At 44.7% G+C, this 20,040-nt stretch overlaps 1 long non-coding RNA gene across 1 annotated transcript in view; it reads right to left on the reverse strand.

Annotated features, from left to right (window-relative positions):
- Positions 1 to 19,749, reverse strand: part of LOC143441595 (uncharacterized) — a 65,683-nt gene extending 45,934 nt beyond the window's left edge. The window contains exon 1 of the long non-coding RNA XR_013109156.1: positions 19,641 to 19,749. This is a non-coding gene — a long non-coding RNA (uncharacterized LOC143441595). The remainder of the gene's footprint in view (positions 1 to 19,640) is intronic.
- Between the last annotated feature and the right edge of the window lie 291 nt (positions 19,750 to 20,040).

Raw genomic sequence — 20,040 nt, forward strand, 5'->3', positions numbered from 1 at the left:
GCCCAGTGTCTCTCCCTTCTTGATGCCTGCCAATCCATTTATAGAACTCTCAGCTATCTCTCCAGCACTATGCCTGCATGCTTCCCACCATGGTGATAATGGACTAAGCCACTTAACTGTAAGCCAGCTCAATTAAATGTTTTCCTTTACAAGATCTGCCATGGTCATGGTGTCTTTTCATAGCAATAAAGCCCTAACTAACCCATCTGCATGTTCTAATTGGTAGGACTGAACTCACAGGCCCACTAGGAATGCTTCAAGGACTATTTAACACACTTTGAAAACTGAACACAACTAGAAAACAAAAAGTAACTTTAAAGAAGATGCTGGAATTACAGAATGCTGTGTTCTAAATACTGAGCTAAATGGCAATGGGAAACCCAGTTTCTACTTCAAAGGACTTACAATTGATTCTGTGTGTAGTGGTGAGTTAAACCGCACCACTGTTCAAAACATATGCTACTGCCTTCCAAGCACTTCCTGCTGGGCTCTCATGGACACACTCCCAACAGAAGATAAAATTCATCCCAAATCACTGTTTGGTCATCTGAGTCACTGGCTGGTGTGATGTGAAACAGGGTGACAAAGGGCAATTCTGGGCTGAAGGTTGTTGGATAACAGTTTCCTCCAAGTTTGAAGAATTCCATCTTGAGGGAAGCTCCTTAAGCAGAAAAGTAAACTTAAAGTAGCTTCAGGAAGTCCCTGAAACTGACCAGATTCTCTAGGCCCCTCCCTACCAGAGTAAGTAATAAATCTGTGGAGAGTTCCTCTGAGACAAGACAAGCTGTAAAAAAGACTCCGAGTCCAGATCAGCTGCTTAGGGGAAGCAGAAACCAGCAGAGCTGCCTGGAAGAGGTTTAAACCAGAGTCACTCAGAAAAGATACTCTCACCTGTTGTGTGGCCTGCAGGCTGTGCAGTGTGTTCAGGCTTCCCAGCTCTTTTGAGCTGTCACCCACTTGTGGTGGGCCATTGTTTTTGGTTCATTTCTGCTCCTGTAAGGAACCCCTTATCCATAGTCCTGAAGCAACACTGGTGAAATTCATTGGTTCATCAAGATGGACTTTGGTCTGTTGTGGGATTCCCATCTGGGATGAGTGGAAGTGTGTGTTGCAGCCCCAGGAAAAAATTTGCCATTTGCTTGAAGATCCATTGTGATTCCTGCCTCCTTCTTCACCCATGTGATCACCATGTCCTAAGAAGGAGTTGCTTGGGCCCTGAAGTGATGGAATCATGGCAGAGTAGCACTCAGTCTGTGAGGTACACACAACGAAAGTAGTGATTCGCTGAGACTTTGGGGTTGTTTGACTCTGCAGCATAACTTAGCCTATACTGATGGATACAGGTGGGTTAAGGTAAATACCAAAAACTAAAACTAGGTGGCTGGAAAGATGGCTCAGTAGTTAAGAGAGCACTAGCTGTTCTTCCAGAGGACCTGAGTTTAATTCCCCAGCATGCAGATGGCAGTTCACACCTGTCTGTAACTCCAGTTCCAGGGGATCTGGTACCCTCACACAGACATGGGTAAAACACCAATGCACATTTTTAAAGTTAATTAATTAATTTTTAAAAAGCTAAACTAAAACCTTGAATAGTATTAAACATTATTAAACAATTATTCTCACATGCTAAAACATAAAGCTTGGAGTAATGTCACAGTCCTGTTTTCAATAAATATTTACTTAACTGTAATAAGTCCTGTGAGTCAGGCCTTGCATGTACAACGAATTGAGCCTTCAAGGGAGAAGACAGTGGTGCCATAGTAAAAGGGAGTGGGAAGCCTGTGCTCAGGCCAGTGAGACATAATGATAAAGTTCCTAGACAGTTTGGTAGGCCCGCCTACCATTGTGTGAGCTTGAGTACCCTTCTCTGAACTTCATGATCCTCATCTATAAAACTTAGAGTGTAATCCCACTTCTGATGACTATGGGCACTAAACATGACTGTGTAAACTTGATAGGATATTTTGCAAATTTACATATTTTACAAATAGGACAAGCAATGAAAGAGTGAATAATTTTCAAAGGTCATAATATTGGCACATATGCATGTAACACATTTTTAGTGTTTGATAATATTTAACAAAATACCTCAACATTTCCTGTTTTGATGGATATTTTCAAGTTATGCTTATGTCTTTACCACAAACAAGAAATACCCTCATCTTTACATACTACAAGGTTAACTACATCTGCAGGAGAAATTCTTGGTATTGGATGGCTAGGTCATATAGTATAGCAATTCAAACTCTGGTAGGTGCTATCAAAGCTGCCTTTTTTAGAAAGTCTTCCCTGCAGCATGAGGCTGCCCTTTCCCCATGGCTTCATCCACACACACTCCTGAACCTTCCCTAGCTTGTGCCTCCAGATCTATGTTCATGAAACCAAGTTTCCTGGCATAGTCCAGTGGGGGCACTGCTTTGTCCAAGCTGTTAGGCAGAGAACTGTTTGGTTTTGTTCCCTGCTGAGTGCCTTTCTCTGCTTTCACACACAGTTCTTTAGAGGAGTCAGCTAGACATGGGCTTTGTTCTGCTCTGAACTACCCAGACATAATTCATCTGTATCAAAGATAACTTGTATATTGATCAGAAACATTGCGGTAACGTAACTTTTTCATTGATTATTTGGTAATGGGTTATTTCATTTTTATCTACTCTGATTTCTCCAACTCAGACTTAAAAGGGGGGAGGAGGTAACTCTGAGCACATAACTCATCTCACTGGAAAGCACTTTGCTTGCCAGTTCACATTAGCTAACAGAGTGGCCCTATGGACCTGCGGCTCAGAAGAATACACTGTCAAGAGTAGCCCTCTAACCTGCCCTTGGTTTTGTTTAATATTTGGGCGAGAAACTAAAGTGCCTAATCTGAAGCAAATTGCCTCTCATATCATCTTGGAATAAGGGAAAATCAAGCCTGCGGGGTCTTCCGATGGAGGAACTGCATCCTGCCAGCAACACATAGAATTGCTGCCTGTGTCTCTTCGTCAGCGTACAACTGCAGCCATTGAATTAATAACAATCAACTGGGATTCAGAAAGGCCTAACAGCCAGGGCACTATTCTGGAGCTGCTGGCCTGATATTTAAATATTTATTGATGATAATCGGGTGACGGATAGGCATGAGCTGAGCCAGAAAGAAATTCAATCTGCCAGCATAAGCAAAGCTGCAGCAGGATCCTCCCCTCAGGCCACAGAGCCACAGGAAAAAAAGCCCTCTCAAGAATGTGATGGTGAGGAAGTGAAGTCATAGTTATTTTTCTAGATAGCAATATAAATCCTTTCTACGTCATGTTTTATCAGATTATCAAGGAAGAGAATTAGGAATTCAGTGTTCTGCTTCCTCACATTCTGCATCATCCTCCTAGGTCCAAACAGCCAAGCACTACCGTGCTTCAGATGTTTGATCAGCTTATAAATCACTAAGATCTAGAATCTAAGGTCTTCCACACTCACAAGAGACATATAGATTAATGGAATAAAATAAAGGACTCAAAAAATAAGCCTACACAGCTACGGCCAGTTAATTTTTGGTATCAGCATCAAAAACATACAACAAATAGAAAAGACTCTTGGACACACAGTGCCAGAGATGACTGGAATCCACACGTAGAAGAAGAATGAACTAGACCCGTATCTCTCACCCTGCACAAAACTCAGCTCAATGGATCGAAGGCTTTAACCTAAGACTTGGAACAATGACACTACTGTAGGAAAACACAGGCAGCACACTTCAGCACACAGCACACAGGCCTATCTGAATGGCAAGCTAGCAGCACTGAAAATAGTCCCATTACTAGTAGGATTATATGAAACTAAAAAGCTTCAACACAGCAAAGGAAATACTCGAGTGAAAAGGTAGCCTACAGAATGGGGAAAAAAATGGGGATATTATATATCCTAATATCTAGGATACATAAAGAATTATAAAATGAACACCAAAATCCAAACAGGCTAATGAAATGAGTAGATAGTTCCCAAAAGAAGAAATACAAAGGGCCCACCAGTTTTTTTTTTAAAGGTGTTCACTAGGGAAATGCAAATTGAGAGTGCCTTGAGATTCCATCTCGTTCTTGTCAAAATGGCTATCAAGTAAATAAATGTCAACAAATCTGGCAAGAATGTTGGAAAAGAGTGACCCTCATATGCTCCACCCACGGTAGGAGTATAAACTGGTACAGTTACTATGGGAACCAATGTGGAGGTTTCTCAAAAACTAGAACCGCTATAAGACGCAGTTGTATTACTGCAGATGCAGACCCAAAAGACTCTAAGTCCCACCATAGCGATGTCCACACTCATGGCTGCTCTGGTCACAACAGCTAACAAATGGAATCAGCGTAGATGTCAAGAGATGAATGGATAATGAAAATGTGGTGCACATACATAATGGAATTTTATTTAGCCGTAAAGAAACTATGACATTTGCAGGAAAACATATTGAACTGGAAATCATTTTAAGCAAACTGAGCCAGACTCAGAAAGGCAAGTGTGTTCCTTCATATGCAGAACCTAGGTTTAAGTGTGTGTGTGTGTGTGTGTGTGTGTGTGTGTGTGTGTGTGTGTGTGTGTGTTGGTGAAATGAGAAAGGGAACCTTGGTAGGATAAAGTGTGTGGGGGGGGCAACAATAATAAAATATATGTGTCATGAAAAAGAAGGGGTTGAATGTGGGTGATGCAGAGGACCAGTAAACTGCCAGGGAGACGGGGAAGGTATTAAGGGCAGGGACAAATTAGAACAAAGTATATATGGAGATGCCACAATGACACCCATTAGTTTGTATGTTAACTTAAAAGTAATCAATAAATAAAATACTTAAAAATTAACAAAAAAATATTCTTTCAGGTTATGCCAGCCACAGTAACAACTCCAGAATCTTAAGGAGTGAAATACACAAAGGTTGCATCATGTTCTGCACGCCCATCTCAGGCATGGTTATCAGTCAAAGATTCAGTCTGAGGCCAAAGCCAGTCAGTGTTGTGGGGGCCTCCAGACTGTCACATCAGCAACACAGAGTTCTGGTATGGAAGCCTACAGTGCTGGTGGCGGCTGCTGAGCCAGGCTGAAGTAGGTCTGGCTTGCAACTCTCCTCACCAACCTTATGAACTTGAACTGGCCACTAAAATTCTTGGAGGCTGATTCTTATTTAAAAAAAAAAAAAAAATAGGAATGCATTCTGGAGGTTCCCCCGACCTCCTACCTCCCGAGGTTGCCTATTTCCAGTCTTTCTGCTGGCCCTCAGGGCTTCAGTCCTTTCCCCCACCCAATACCAGATCAGGTTCCCCTCCCTCATCCCTCCCCCATCCTCTTTCCCTTCCAGATCCCTCCCTCCTGTGATTGCTTTCTTCTCCCTCCCAAGTGGGATTGAGGTGTCCTCACTTGGGCCCTTTGGCTTGTTAACCTCTTTGAGTTCTGTGGGCTGTATCCTGGATATTCTGTGCTTTCTTTTTTTGGCTACTATCCACTTATCAGTGAGTACATACTGTTCATATCCTTTTGGGTCTGAGTTACCTCACTCAGGCTGGTAGTTCCATTCATTTGCCTGCAAAACTCAGGATGTCCTTGTTCTTAATAGCTGAGTAGTATTCCATTGTGTAAATGAACCACATTTTCTGTATCCATTGGGACATCTGGGTTGTTTCCAGCTTCTGGCTATCATAAACAAGGCCTCTATGAACATAGTGGAATACATGCCCCAGTGGCATGATGGGGCATCTTTTAGGTATATGCCCAAGAGTGGCATAGCTGGGTCTTTAGGTAGAGTTATTTCCAAATTCTGAGGAATCTCCAGATATATTTTCAGAGTGGTTGTACCAGTTTTAAATCCCACCAGCAGTGGAGGAGTGTTCCTTTTTTCTCTAAATCCTTGCCAACATGTGCTGTCACCTGAGGTTTTGATCTCAGCCATTCTGACTGGTGTGAGGTAGACTCTCAGGGTCATTTGCATTTGCATTTCCCTGATCACTAAGTACTTAGAACATTTCTTTAGGTGTTTCTCAGCTATTCAAGATTCCTCTGTTGTAAATTCTCTGTTTAGTTCTATATCCCATTTTTTGGTTGGGTTGTTTAGTTTTTTGGTGGTTAGCTTCTTGAGTTCTTTTTATATTATGGATATTAGCCCTCTGTTAGATGTGGGGCTAGTGAAGATTTTTTCCCAATCTGTAGGTTGCCTATTTGTCCTATTGACTATGTCCTTTGCCTTACAGAAGCTTTCCAGTTTCATGAGGTCTCATTTATCAATTCTTGATCGTAGAGCCTGAGCCATTGGAGTTCTGTTTAAGAAATTTCCCCCTGTGCCAGTAAGTTCAAGGTTCTTTCCCACTTTCTCTTCTACTAGATTCAGTGTATCTGGTTTTATGTTGAAGTTCTTGATCCACTTGGACTTGAGCTTTGTGCAAGGTAATAAATATGGGTCTATTTTCATTTTTCTACATACAGACAGCCAGTGAGACCAGCACCACTTATTGAAGATGCTTTCTTTTTTTCCCCCACTGTATATTTCTGGCTTCTTCATCAAAGATCAAGTGTCTGTAAGTGTGTGGTTTTATTTCTGGGTCTTCAATTCTATTCCATTGGTCAACATGTCTGTCTCTATGCCAATACTGTTGTAGTAATTATTTTAAAAGCGGCCGCTGGTCAAGCCGACCGTCTAGGCTGCAGCGTCTCTGCCTAGCTCAGCCGCCATGTTCTGTGGCCAGAGGCCACGAGCGTGCTGCAGCTAGAAACGGCCATCCAGAAACACCAGCCCTGCCACCCACTAGACGCCAGCATGGGAGATGGCTCTGCCAATCTCCCATGCTGTCTCTGCAAGGCTGGGAATTGCCCAGACTATCCCACCAACCACACGGGCTCGGTACAGATAAGACTCTAATGCTTAGATTATCCAGAGGCTTTATATATTTGGTAATGATCAATAACAAGATGCCCTTACAATCAGAGGTGTAACCCAATACCCAACCTAAATATACCAACTACCTTTGACTGGAGGAGACACGTGAACATCCGCCTCCATGTTCGACTCTCTCTCTCTCTCTCTCTCTCTCTCTCTCTCTCTCTCTCCTCCCTAGCTCCTCCTCTTCCTTCTCCTCTTCTTTACTCCTCCCACCTTAGCTCCTCCAACACAATACCATACAGTTTTTATCACTATCGCTCTATAGTATAGCTTGAGACCGGGGATGGTGATTCCCCCAGCAGTTCTTTTATTGTTAAGAATTGTTGCTGGGCAGTGGTGACGCACGCCTTTAACCCCAGCACTTGGGAGGCAGAGGCAGGCGGATTTCTGAGTTCGAGGCCAGCCTGGTCTACAGAGTGAGTTCCAGGACAGCCTGGGCTACACAGAGAAAACCTGTCTTTTTTTTTTTTTTTTTTTTTTTCTTGTTTTGTTTTTTTGAGACAGGGTTTCTCTGTGTAGCCCCAGCTGTCCTGGAACTCACTCTGTAGACCAGGCTGGCCTTGAACTCAGAAATCCGCCTGCCTCTGCCTCCCAAGTGCTGGGGTTAAAGGCGTGCGTCACCACTGCCCGGCCAAAACCTGTCTTGAAAAACAAACAAAAAATTTTTTTTTTTGCTTTCACAGGCTGGAGAGATGACTCAGTGGTTAATGGATGGCCATTTTTACTATGTTATTTCTGCCAATCCAAGAGCATGGGAGATCTCTCCATTTTCTGAGATCTTCTTCAATATCTTTCTTGAGAGACTAAGTTATTGTCATAAAGATTTTTCACTTGTTTGGTTAGAGAGACCTGGTAGGTGAGATTCTCAGGACTCAAAGAGAGGGACCTTAGATGAAATGCCCTACAGTGAAGAGAGGGAACTTGTAGAGCCCACCTCCAGCAGAAAGACAGGCCATCAAGTGAGAGATGGGGCTGCTATCTCACAGTCAAAACTCTGACCCATAATTGTTCCTGTCTGAAAGAACTGCAGGGATGGAAATGGAGAGGAGCCTGAGGAAAAGGTGATCCAGTGACAGGCTAAAAGTGGGATCCAGCTCAAGGGGAGTTCCCAAGACCTGACACTATTACTAAAGCTATGGAGTGCCCTCTAAAAGACCCAACAAGCAGCTCAAAGAGTCAGATCAGATGCAAATATTTGCACCCAACCAATGAACAGAAGCTGCTGACCCCTGTGGTTGAAATAGGGAAAAGCTGGAAGAAGCTGAGGAGAAGGGCGACTTTGTAGGAGAACCAGCAGTCTCAATTAACCTGGACCCAGAGATCTCTCAGACCCTGGATCACCAAGCAGGCAGCATACACCAGCTGATATGAGGTCCCCAACACATATACAGCAGAGGACTGTTGGGTCTAGGTTCAGTCAGAGAAGATGCAACTAACCCTCAAGAGACTGGAGGCACCAGCGAGTAGAGAGGTCTTGTGGGGTGGGGGGTGGGGAGTGGAGGGGTGGGAACGTCTTTGTGGAGACCAGGGGTGGGGAGGAGGTATGGGATGTGGAACAGTTCCAGGGTGGACTGGGAGGGGGATAAAATCTGGAATGTAAAAAAAAAAAAAAAAAAATTAAATAAAATTTAAAAACAGAAAAAAAAACTTAAATTCATCATTATATATTATTTAAATACAAATAAATATTTTAAATAATAAAAAATGGGAATAATACCATTCATTGTTCCCATTATAAATATTACATATATTATTACCATTATATATGCCAAGTTGTCCTGGAGAGTGATATGATAAAAAACGTAAATCCAAGCACACAATAGGAGCTCAATAAGTAATAGGACTTGGCCTTGAGCTGTGTTAAAAGCCTCCATAGAAACTGGGCCTACAGACAAGCCAGGAAGCAGCACCCCTCCATGGCGTCTGCATCAGCTCCTGCTCCTGGATCCCTGCCCTGATTGAGCTCCTGTCCTGACTTCTTTGGTGATGAACTGCACTGTGGAAGCATAAGTCATGGCGTCTCGTCACAGCAATAGCAACTGTGGCTGAGGCTGCTGGCTAACATTATTCTATACACTTCTGAAAGATCATCTCATCTCCTCTGAGCCTCACGTTGTCCTGTGACGGGACAAGACAGTGCAGAGGGTCCTCCATCTTGCATTCTTGCTGAGGCCAACCAAGGTTAAGAACCTAACTAGAATCTTATCTCCCTGATGGAGAATCCCATGGAAAATTACCCAGCTCTATTTTAGGAACCAAAGGTCAGGATGTCCTAGCTTCTGTTGAAACTGTCTTGTGGAAGCCCCCCCCCCACCCCCCCCCCCCCGCTAATTACTACCTTAGCTTCTGTTAAAACTTCAACGTGTTTAGTTCACATGAAGCTGCTAAGCAAAAAGCCAGGACGCTGTTTCTGTCTTTTAAACCCCTATGTTCTGGACACTAGAGGCAACATCTGGGTCCCTGAATGTTAGCATTTTGTCTAAACTCTGCCCCACAGTTACCTGGCAACAGCCAAGTAGGCCTGACTCACTATAAAAAGAACTGTTTGCCCCTCCTCTCTCCTCTCTCTCTCTCTCTCTCTCTCTCTCTCTCTCTCTCTCTTGTTCTTGCCTTCTTGCTCCTGCTCTGTCCTCTCATCCCTTCCCTCCTTCTCTCTCTACGTGTCTATGGCCAACCTCTACTCCTCTACTTTCTCTACTCTTCTCTCTCTCTCTCTCTCTCTCTCTCTCTCTCTCTCTCTCTTTCTGCCTTTCTCTCTCTACTACCCTCTTAACTCCTTAACTCCCCTCCCATGCCCTGAATAAACTCTATTCTATACTATACCATCATGTGGCTGGTCCCTCAGGGGGAAGGAATGCCTCAGCATGGGCCTGCCAAGGCACCCCCTTCCCCCATACCTCACCACACATACACCAAAACATATCCCCTCCTCTCTTTATCTTTTTATAAACACATCACTATACACTTGGGTGTGGCCACACCTGACTGGAATAAAGACTTTCAGTTGGCTGTACCACTGTATCTATCTGAGTGGTCATTGAGAGGCTAAATCTATTCTACCTTGGGACCAGCCTCCATCTAAAAAAAAAAAAAAAAAAGCCTGAGGACTTGGCCTGCAGCTGAACCCAAGCTGCACCCACATACCAGGAGGGACCGCACGGCTTGTCCTTGGCCAGAGTTACTCCCTAGCTACTTCCAAGCAACAGTTGATCAAAGATTAGTCTAATTGTTTCAGATGTACTTTCAGACCATTCATGATTGTATATGGTCTTGCTTCAGAGCACCCACCTGTCGGCTTACAACAGACATTCAGTAAATGCTTGCCAGGCTGAACCCTGCCACCCCGCCCCACTTACTTCCATTTCCTATAACCCCTTGTCCAGATGAGAGTTCAGGACTGCCTCACCAATCCATCCTGTGGGCTGGTGGTAAGCCCAAACTCGAGTTTATAATAAAGAGACTGTCGTGTGATTACATCAGAAATGGCTCCTTGGTGGTCTTTTAGGGTTCATGAACGCTTCCTAGAACAACAGTCATCTCTGGTGCTCTCTCTGTGTCAGCAGAATCAGAATTGAAGCCAGACTGTTTTATATTGAAGCTCACATTCCCAGCCTCCTCTCTACAATTTTCACACACAGTATTTTTAAATAAATCTTAGTGAATAGGAAAAGGCACGTGGGTAACTGCAATTGGTCCATAGTTTAAAAGACTGTATTGGGAAGTGTGTGTTCATTCAGATGATCCTTGCTTGTTCCTACTGGTTTATTTGATGGTGGGCATAAATGCATACAGTTTATTGGGGTGAACTGGGGGATTAAATACCTTTTGCAGGAAGGAATACTCAGGAAAGGAAGCTCATTGGCTGAAGGCTCAAGACATCTAGATACCTCATTAGCATAGAGAAGAACTCCAGGTGTTACTTTATGTGACTGACTGTCCATGGTCCTCTCAGTGGGGTGACATGGTTACTTGTTCCAGAGCAGGTTCAGGGGCGGGTAGGGGGCAGCTCTACTCCTGCCTCACAGATCTCTGAGATTCCCGGGGTTTGAGCTCACTCAACCTTGCCAGTTGTTATGTCTGTCTGGCTAATGTGGTCCCACATGCCCTCCACACTCCCATCCGAGATCACACTCAGCATCTCTCTAGCAATAAACAACTAACCCAAAAATATGCGCTTGAGCAAGTAATAATGGACCAGAAAAACAGTGCAGATTCTAAGCCATGGGATGTGATCTGATGTTTCCTGAATGGATGAACGGCAAACTCTGATCTGTTGGAAGTGGCAGTTAGCATCCTGAGCTTCATCCTGGGCTTTCTTATTTCGACCATGTTAGCCCTTTAGCACAAGATACACTTGCCACATGCCATGTCTGGAAACTCACTGTAACAGTGTCTTCTACTGGATCAAGGAATGGTTTGGATTAGAATGTTAGGGAAATGTCCAGGAAGAAGCAAAAGGCAGGGAAGGGAGACAGCACAGATGGAGCAGTGGACTATCACAGTATTAGAGGGCAAAGAATTGAAGACACACCTCTTACTTTAGTAGAGACCCAAAGGAAAGATTTAATTCTATATTTATGTACTTGTATATGACCAGTAGCTTACACAAACCCAAAGATGCCACAACTATATTATGCCAAACAAATCTTTTTACAGACAAAACAAAACACCACATTTAATGTATTTCTCTGTGTGCTTTTTCTGCATGACCATTAACAGTCACTCAAGAAGGAGCCAATAGAAGCTGGGTTCCCCTTCCTGGAGTCTCAAAAATGGTTGAAATTAAGTGGGATGGACTTCATTAGAGTAAGCCCACTTTTGACTCTGTAACTTTTGGTTGTTTTGTTCAGTTTGTTTTTCTCCCACAAGTCAACATGAGCTGCAACTTACAGTTTTCATGATCATAAAGAATGCTCATGAGAGGACTGGGAAATGAATGTGATAGGAGCATATGCTGTGAAATCCCAAACTAATCAATACAAATATTATGTTGGGAAAAGAAATGATTACTTCCGAGGAGTGGAGGCTGTAGGGATAATAGCAGACTTCCAGGGCAGGGTAATGAATTAGCCCCTTTGTTGTTGCTCTAATAAACACTTGAAGCTGGAGACTTTATAAAGCAAAGAGGTTTATACAGTTCACAGTTTTAAAGACTGACAATCCATCCAGCCTCTGGTAAAGAACCACCCAATATTATGGCAGACGGCATCATGGTGGGGATGAGTAGAAAATGAGAGAGACCATTATGAGAAGGAGAGCCAGAGATCCTAGAACGGGGTGGGTGTTGCCCCTTTATAGTGACTCAAGAGCTTGTGGGACCGACTCAGTGCCTGCCTGGCACCCATCACCTATTTGTCTAGCACTGAGCCCCTTTTAAAATGTCCACCCCTCTCACCTTGACACACTAGAGTGGGAGTTTCTTGTACATTAGCATCTAAGAGACAAACTGTAGGCCATGGCTGCTAAAATCCCACGCAGGTCTGTCAGTCAACAACTTCATGTGACACACCTGGTGCCTTCATCTCCTTAGCTATGCTTATAAAGAAAGTAGTGACCAGCATGCTTGGTAAGTGGTGTGTGAACACCCTGGGATTGTGAATTGAAACCTCAGGCATATGGAGAACTCCTGGGGGCATATCTAAACTCATAAGCCCTAAAACAGTTAGATAAATCATTAAAGTTACCACTTCGATATCAACACCCTTCAAAAGTACTCCCTGTACCAGAAGAACAAGGAGACATCATGGAGGTCCAATGGCTTTTGACTGTTAGAGATCTTTGGTTCAGAAGCAATGGAAGAAACACTTCAGTTTGAGCCCCCAAACAGACTTGTAGCTTCCAAGAAGTTGTCTTTGTGATTCTGTGGTTCGCTGAGCCCTACAGAGGCTGTGGAGGTGGTGGGTGCCCATTCTCAGCTCTGTACACATTTCTACATGCCCATTATAGAATCTAACTTGTCACTCTCTTCTAGGGTGTAAATAGCTCTGAGTACCAAATGGTGCTGGTGACACCCCCAAATGCTTTTGTGAAACCAGACATCTCTACCTAGTCTTTAACAGCATTGTGACCTGGACAATGGCTTCCACATGGCCAGCTATTGCCATAGCTCTTCTCTGTCCTCCAGATGGCAGGTGCTGTGGCGGGACCTGTAGAGTACTGCCAAGAAGGGTGCAAGGTCAAGAGGATGGAGGACTACCACTCTAATTTCTCTGTTGAACATACAAAGCTGTAGTCTTCCACCTGAAAAGGTCAGATTCTTATTTTGTTTGTGTTTGTTTGTTTGTTGAGATAGGTTTCTCTGTTGTAGCCCTGGCTGTCCTGGAACTCTCTGTAGACCAGGCTGTCCTTGAACTCAGAGACCCACCTCCCCCTTGCCTCCAGAGTGCTGGGATCAAAGGTGTGCACCACCACTGGCCAGTCTGAGAGTTGGAGGAATCTACTTGTATTTACTGTGCCCTAAGACAGAGAAGCAGCTCGTGGACAGAAATGTCTTGAGTGTCTTTTGTGAAGGAATTTCCCTTCTCAATGCTGACCCCTTAGTACTCCGTCAGCATCCTAGCTCTCTTGGGCACCTTGACAGCCTAACAGAACCCTTATTCATTAACCTACCTGAAGAAGAAGAGAAATAATGGAAAGAAGTCAGGGAGTAAAGAGAACATACAAGCTAGAAAACCATCAAAATTGAGAGACCATAAAAAAAATGCTGTCTTGTTCCTTGCTTTTTGGGACTTACCCAGCCTCCTCTGAAGGGATGCCCTGGCCCAGCTATTAAAAGTGCATACAGAATGGAGCAAAGCTGGAGACAGGGGCTAAGGAGATGCTGTGTCTGCATTTAGAAGGCCTGTGGGGACCATCAACCCATAGTGCTGTCTACCAAGACAGAGAAACCAGACCCGGCTGAGTAATCTGTAGTTAATTCTGGACGCAGCTCCCGACAAAACAGCAGGCAGACACCCTGGCACCAAAGATATGACCAAGAAAATGTTGAAGACACGTCTCTGTTTACAAGTCTGTGGTCCCCAAAGAACCCTTTAATAAAAAGTCTTCGATTCCATTGCATCAGTGTGCTTTAACCTTGGTTGTCCCTAGAAATAAAGATGTGGCTTTCTTATGTTCATCCATTATGTAAAGAAGTGGTACTCAAGATGGAAGAAGGGGATTCTCCTTCCAAAAGAATCTAGACTCCAGAATCTAAGATCCATTTGACTCTTAGAAGCCCTTGCATGGGGCCATTCTGCTCACAAGGCCCCCAAATCTATCCTGCATCCTTTAGAGACCAGATAAGGGCCAGTAGCCAAACAACCAGAGAGAGAGAGTGGCATTAGGGTCGACAGTGGATGGAGAAAGAGACCCAGAACTTAGGCAGTGGGGCCTTATATCACAGCCTGCTTCTGAGAAGCTCTTCCATGTAGAAACTGAGGTTTAAATCTCAGACACCCCATTTACCTCCTGCTCTTCTAGCAAGCTCCTCTCAGACTAGGGCTCCCTTAGAGACCCTGCAGAGGGAGTTGCTTCAGGAGATACTTCAAGCTCTGTTCAGAGGGTCTGATGCCCATAGAGATCCTCTGATCTCCAAACTGACTGCTTCAGTTTTTTTTTTTTTCAGGTGAATTGTATACTGTGGGTCTCTTGCTCTGATCAAAGATTTAAATATATATATATATATATATATATATATATATATATATATATATATAGTGTATATGAGTACACCATTGCTCTCTTCAGACATACACACACCAGAAGAGGGCATCAGATTCCATTAAAGATGGTTATAAGCCACCATGTGGTTGCTGGGAATTGAACTCAGGACCTCTGGAAGAGCAGTTGGTGCTCTTAACCGGTGAGCCATCTCTCCAACCCCTGATCAAAGATCTTTTCCATCTCATCATTGAAGACCTGTTCCAACCAAGCCTAAGGGACTAAAGGCATGGCTCCTTCTTCCCCAAATAGAGCCACTTCTTTCATACAATTGCAGACTCCAGACCTCTGTTACAGATGGCTCTTCTTCATGTTTTCACTACAACATCTGCAGAAGAACTTAGGGACATTTCTAAACTCCAAAAGCATGCACTGGGTTTTCAAGATTCATGAGCTCATAAAATCTTAAGTTATGTCATTGTTGTTCACAAGCCAATTGAAAGGGATCCAAAATATATGCCTCTACTAACCCCATGGTTTTTCACTATGAGACTTCTCCATAGCCAGGGGTCCGTAGATGGCCAACTGACGAGCTAAGGAAGGGGCAGTGTCATCAGATGTCTCACACTTGGCGGTCCCCTAACCCAGTAGGTAGGCTCAAAGTTCCAATTTTCATTTCTGCCTGTTGACAAAAATACTGAGCTGCCTGGAACTCATCTGTGAAGGATCTTGCAGGAATTTGGCAGTCACATCAGAGGGAAGGAACACATTCAGAGTGATTAAAATGAAAAGTTATGGCCATAACTGTCTAATACACCAATTCACAGCAGGGATTTGAGATCCTGGGGGACCAAGTCACTATTCAGCATATTAGGATGGAAAAACACAAAGCTCCCCCAAAGGGATTTGGATCTTGCTGACACAATGCCCTGTGAAGGCTGAGAGCACGCCCTCCAGTGTGCAGATGAAGGAGAAACAGTGAGGTTACCAAACCAGCACTGGGTAAGCAATGAATGAAGATAGTAGCCAGGGTCATCCTGGCTTTCTGCTGCTGGATTCTCCATCCCACACAAACTTGCTGTGAAGATACTGATAATAAAGCCCTATGCTGAGCTATGGGGCCCTGCTTCTTAGCTTGATCCAGAAACAAGTCATCTTCTCTTGAAGCTGAAAGGTTTAGGGCAGAAGTCTTGAGTAAGAACTCATATAAAAGTTCACTCTGGATACTAAAGCCCATGCCAGTGACTCTTATTCTGGATTCCTCAAAAAAACAAACAAACAAACAAACAAACAAAACACTGGGGAGCCAATGCTCAGGAACATAATAACCTGCTGGTGAAAGAAAGGGAAGCGGAGGGGTAGTCAGGAAAGGTAGGGAGTGAGTACATCTTGATGCCTCATTATGCTGTCTATTGCCCAAAAAGTCCCAAGGAGACAGACACAGCTATGTTCTTGGTGAATACACATGCTTAGTGACACAGGTCATCTCTGACCAGATTGTGGAGAAGAAAAATGTATGTTAAGACTGTCCATCAAAGAGAAGACTTGAGAAAGAATTCATTTACCCATCTTCTTCAGTCTTGTTGGCCAATTTCTGAGTTGCGTCAAGTGTCCCATTACCCTATAGAAGCCAGGATCCCATACCCTGTGGCATGATGCTCCTTCATGTCAAGAAGCTAGCAACAGCAAAGACCCAGAGTTAAGCTCCGGCATCAGCCTCATATCAGAGCCTTGCCAGAATCAGTCTTCATGGCTGAGATAGTGCAAGGCTTGAATCTTACAGACTGATAAGGGCAAGAGAATGAGGGTATCTGAGATGTATCAGATGAGTGACAGGATCCTGAGATGAATGACAGGATACTTGGCCAAAGGGAAACCATTTCCCCTCTATCCCAGATAGCTTTTCTCAACATAGCTGTCTTTAACTTTTAACCCATCAAAAGGAAGCAAAAGCTCCCATACATGGGCCTCTCTAAGTGAGCAATGCTTGCGTTCCTGTTACTGTGATAAACTCCAGCTTAGGAGACGAAGGGATTTACTTCAGCTTCCAAATCCAAGCAATAGCCCAGTACCGAGGGACACTGGACCAGGAGCTCATGGCAGAAACCTGGAGCAGAAACCATGGTCTTTGCTATCACATGATCATGAGTCAGCTCAGCCTATTGGGCACAGATGCTGGATCCCGAGGCAAGAGAAGATGGAAAGGGATCCACTGTAAACCACCCTCCGTCCTTGCCCCTAACAGAAATCCTGGGAGAACAGGGAGAAAGTAAAGCATGAGTCTCACAATCCTGAGAAAAACAAACAATCCAAGGTAAAGAGAGCCAAGGACATCCAGATGTTCTCTCCCACGGGCAACACAGTAATGGTGCCTACTCATTGGTTTAGGGCCCAGACACACACCCAACAAAATACAGCAGCTATTCTAGGACTCCATATTCACAGTCTGTGGTGGTTTGAATAGAAATGGTCCCCATAGACTCATGTGTTTGAATGCTTAGCCATAGAGAGTGGCACTATTAGGAGGTGTGACCTTGTTGGAGTAGGTGTGGCCTTGTTGGAGAAGTGCATCACTGGGGGGGGAGGGGGGGCGTTTAAGATCTAAGAAGCTCAAGTCTGGCCAGGGTGTCTCAGTCTCCTGCTGCTGCCTGCAGATCAGGATGTAGAACTCTCAGCTCCCTTTCTTGCACCATGTGTGCCTGCAGCCTGCATGCAGACACTCCCCACCAAGCTGACAATGGACTAAACCTCAGAAACTGTAATCCAGACCCAGTTAAATACTTCCCTTTGTAAGAGTTGCCATGGTCATGGTGTCTCTTCACAGCAATGAGACCCTAAGACACAGCCTCTGGCTCAGAAGGCCAAGCTGTGTTGTTCATGTTTCACTCCTGGGAATCTAAACCTCACCCAGCTGCACATTAACTCAGTCTTGTCAAAAGGGAACAAACGTCAGTGTACACACACACCCCTCCCCCACCCTCACCACAGGCCTCTCTCAGCCTCACTCTGCCTTTCCAGGAAACAGGACCTGGGATTAAAGTCTTTGCCCTAAGATGGACCCAAGACTTCCCCAGAGCCTTCTGACTTTTTCACAGTGGTCCCTCACTCCATCGCCTGAGGCCAGCCTGCCCTTGAGGAACTTGAAGACTGTGGTCTCGGGGTGTGCTATAGGGCAGGAGAACGTAGGTTCTCCCTCTTGGGGTTCACTCAGACTTATCAGTATCATCCAAACCTGGAATTTAGCTTTCTGACCACGTGATCTTTCCTCTAAAATATCTTCGACATCAAAGCATGAGTTTATACTTCACAGGAAAGACATGTCTTGTGTAATTGTCCATTCTTTCTAGTTCTATTAGTAATGAAGTCAGCCTTAGACTCCTTCAGGGACATTGAGTGTGGGAACACAAAGAATAACTGTGCACCAAGGCACCATCCCTATCCACACAACGTTCATGGGACCCCGCGCCCCCCCCCCCCCCCCGTGCTAGACAGACTTCTGCAATGGGTGGAAAGCTGGGGGGGGGGGCAAAGAAAGGAAAGTCTGTGCTTTGTAAATTAGCTTCAGACCCCACAGGAAGTTAAAAAGAAGTCAACACATACCAACTATAACAGAAAACTGTACCTCTCCCTTCCAAGGGAAGGGTGAGTAACCTGAGACTCGGCCAGTGCTCTGTTGCTTTTTCTCATTTTCTTGTGCTGTTTGCTCTAACACAGATGCAAATGAGGTTGTCCTTGGGTTACCAGTGCTATGATGAAACACTATGACCAAAAGCAAGTTGGGGGAGGAACGAGTATTTGGCTTAACACGTTTCACACCAGGGTCAATTACTGAAGGAACTCAAGCGGAATTGAAACCTGGAGGCAGGAGCTGATGCAGAGGCTGAGGGGGATGCTCAGTTTCTCATAGTTTGCACAATCTTCTTTCTTAAAGAACCCAGGACCACCAGCCTAAGGATGGCACCACCCACAATGAACCAGGCCCTCCCTGAATCAATCACTAATTAAGAAAATGCCCTCCAGCTGGATCTCATGGAGACATTCTCTCAGCTGAGGTTCCCGCCTTTCAGATGTAGCTGTCGAGCTGACTTAAAACTAGAGACGTTCCTCTCAGGTGACTCTAGATTGTGTAAAATTGACGAATAAACCTAACCAGAACAGTTGTTTGGGGAGAAGCAGGGGTTTTTAAAGATAAAACTCTGGGGCCACTATGTAAGCCTACCTCTGCGAGCTCTGAGGTAAGAGGGGCAGCTGAGAAGAAGCTGAGATCTACAGTTCTTGGAGGCTCAGGCAAGGCTGAGCCATTCCATAAACAAACCTAACTTTTAAAAAAGCCGCTCTTCCCTTGGGCAGAACAGCCTGTTGTGGATTAGGTGTCAGTGGCCCCCAAATTCTACCCCCCACCTTGAATAATGTGTTAAGAAATGTTGGCTTTAGGCAGGGCATGGTGGCACACACCTCTAATCCCAGCACTTGGGAGGCAGAGGCAAATGGAACTCTGTGAGTCTGAAGCAAGCCTGAACTGCATTGCAAGTTCCAGGACAACCAGGGCTACATAGAAAGAACCTATGTCAAATAGCAAAGCAAAACAAATTAAAGCAAAGCAAAAGAGAAAGTGTGGGCCATAGGATAGAAGTTGGTCATGGTAGCTGAGCCCTCGTCAGTGGGATTAGTACCCTATGAAAGGGGCAAGTGTTCTCTCCTTTTACCACATAAAGAGAAGTAGACTGGGAAATACATCTTCATGGATACAAGAAGCAAGCCATCTACAATCCAAAACAGGCTAGACCTAAGTAAGCATGCCTACCCGAGTCTCGGGCTTCTCACATATAGCCTGGTAGGAAACACACTCCTGTTGTGCATGTCTGTCTACAGAATCGGGCTGACAGTGTTCTGATAGTCTAGAAATGCCACGAGGCTGTATTTCCACAGAGGCTGGGGTGGGAGAGGTCACTTGAACCTGGGGGAGCAGAGCAGTCTCCACAGTGATTTTATTCACAGAAGAATTTTGGCCTCAAAAAACCCTTGAAGAGTGAAGAAAACAGACTGGCCAACCACAAGATCAAGATAAGCAAGAGCCAGCAAACCTGTGCTAGGAAAGGAACAGCGTTTTACCTGCAGGGGGGATGGTGTACCCTGAAGCGATGATGAATCCTGACTCAGAGCTAACCAGCCACTGACTGGTTAGTATCACAGGCCTGGAAGGTGGCCTGGCATTCTTTCCACCAGGCAGAGTGGAAATGAAGACAGATGTGGAATTCTAGAATAATGGAAAGAGAAGGAGGGGGATCACCATAGGAAGAAAAAACGGAGGTGAAATGACCTAGAAATACTCAGAGTAGTACACAAAGTATCCAACAGGCCAACCTCCAGAGACACCCCCCACCCCCATCCCGTGTGAGTCACCACATGGAACTTGGCAACATTGTTGCAGGCTCAGGCCACAGGCAGAGTCCCATGGAGAAAGGGGCAGGAAGTCAGAGAATAAAGAAAAAGGATGCTTATTGAGCCAAAG

This window comes from Arvicanthis niloticus, chromosome 3 (genome assembly GCF_011762505.2).
Source record: "Arvicanthis niloticus isolate mArvNil1 chromosome 3, mArvNil1.pat.X, whole genome shotgun sequence".
Classification (NCBI taxonomy): Eukaryota; Metazoa; Chordata; class Mammalia; order Rodentia; family Muridae; genus Arvicanthis; species Arvicanthis niloticus.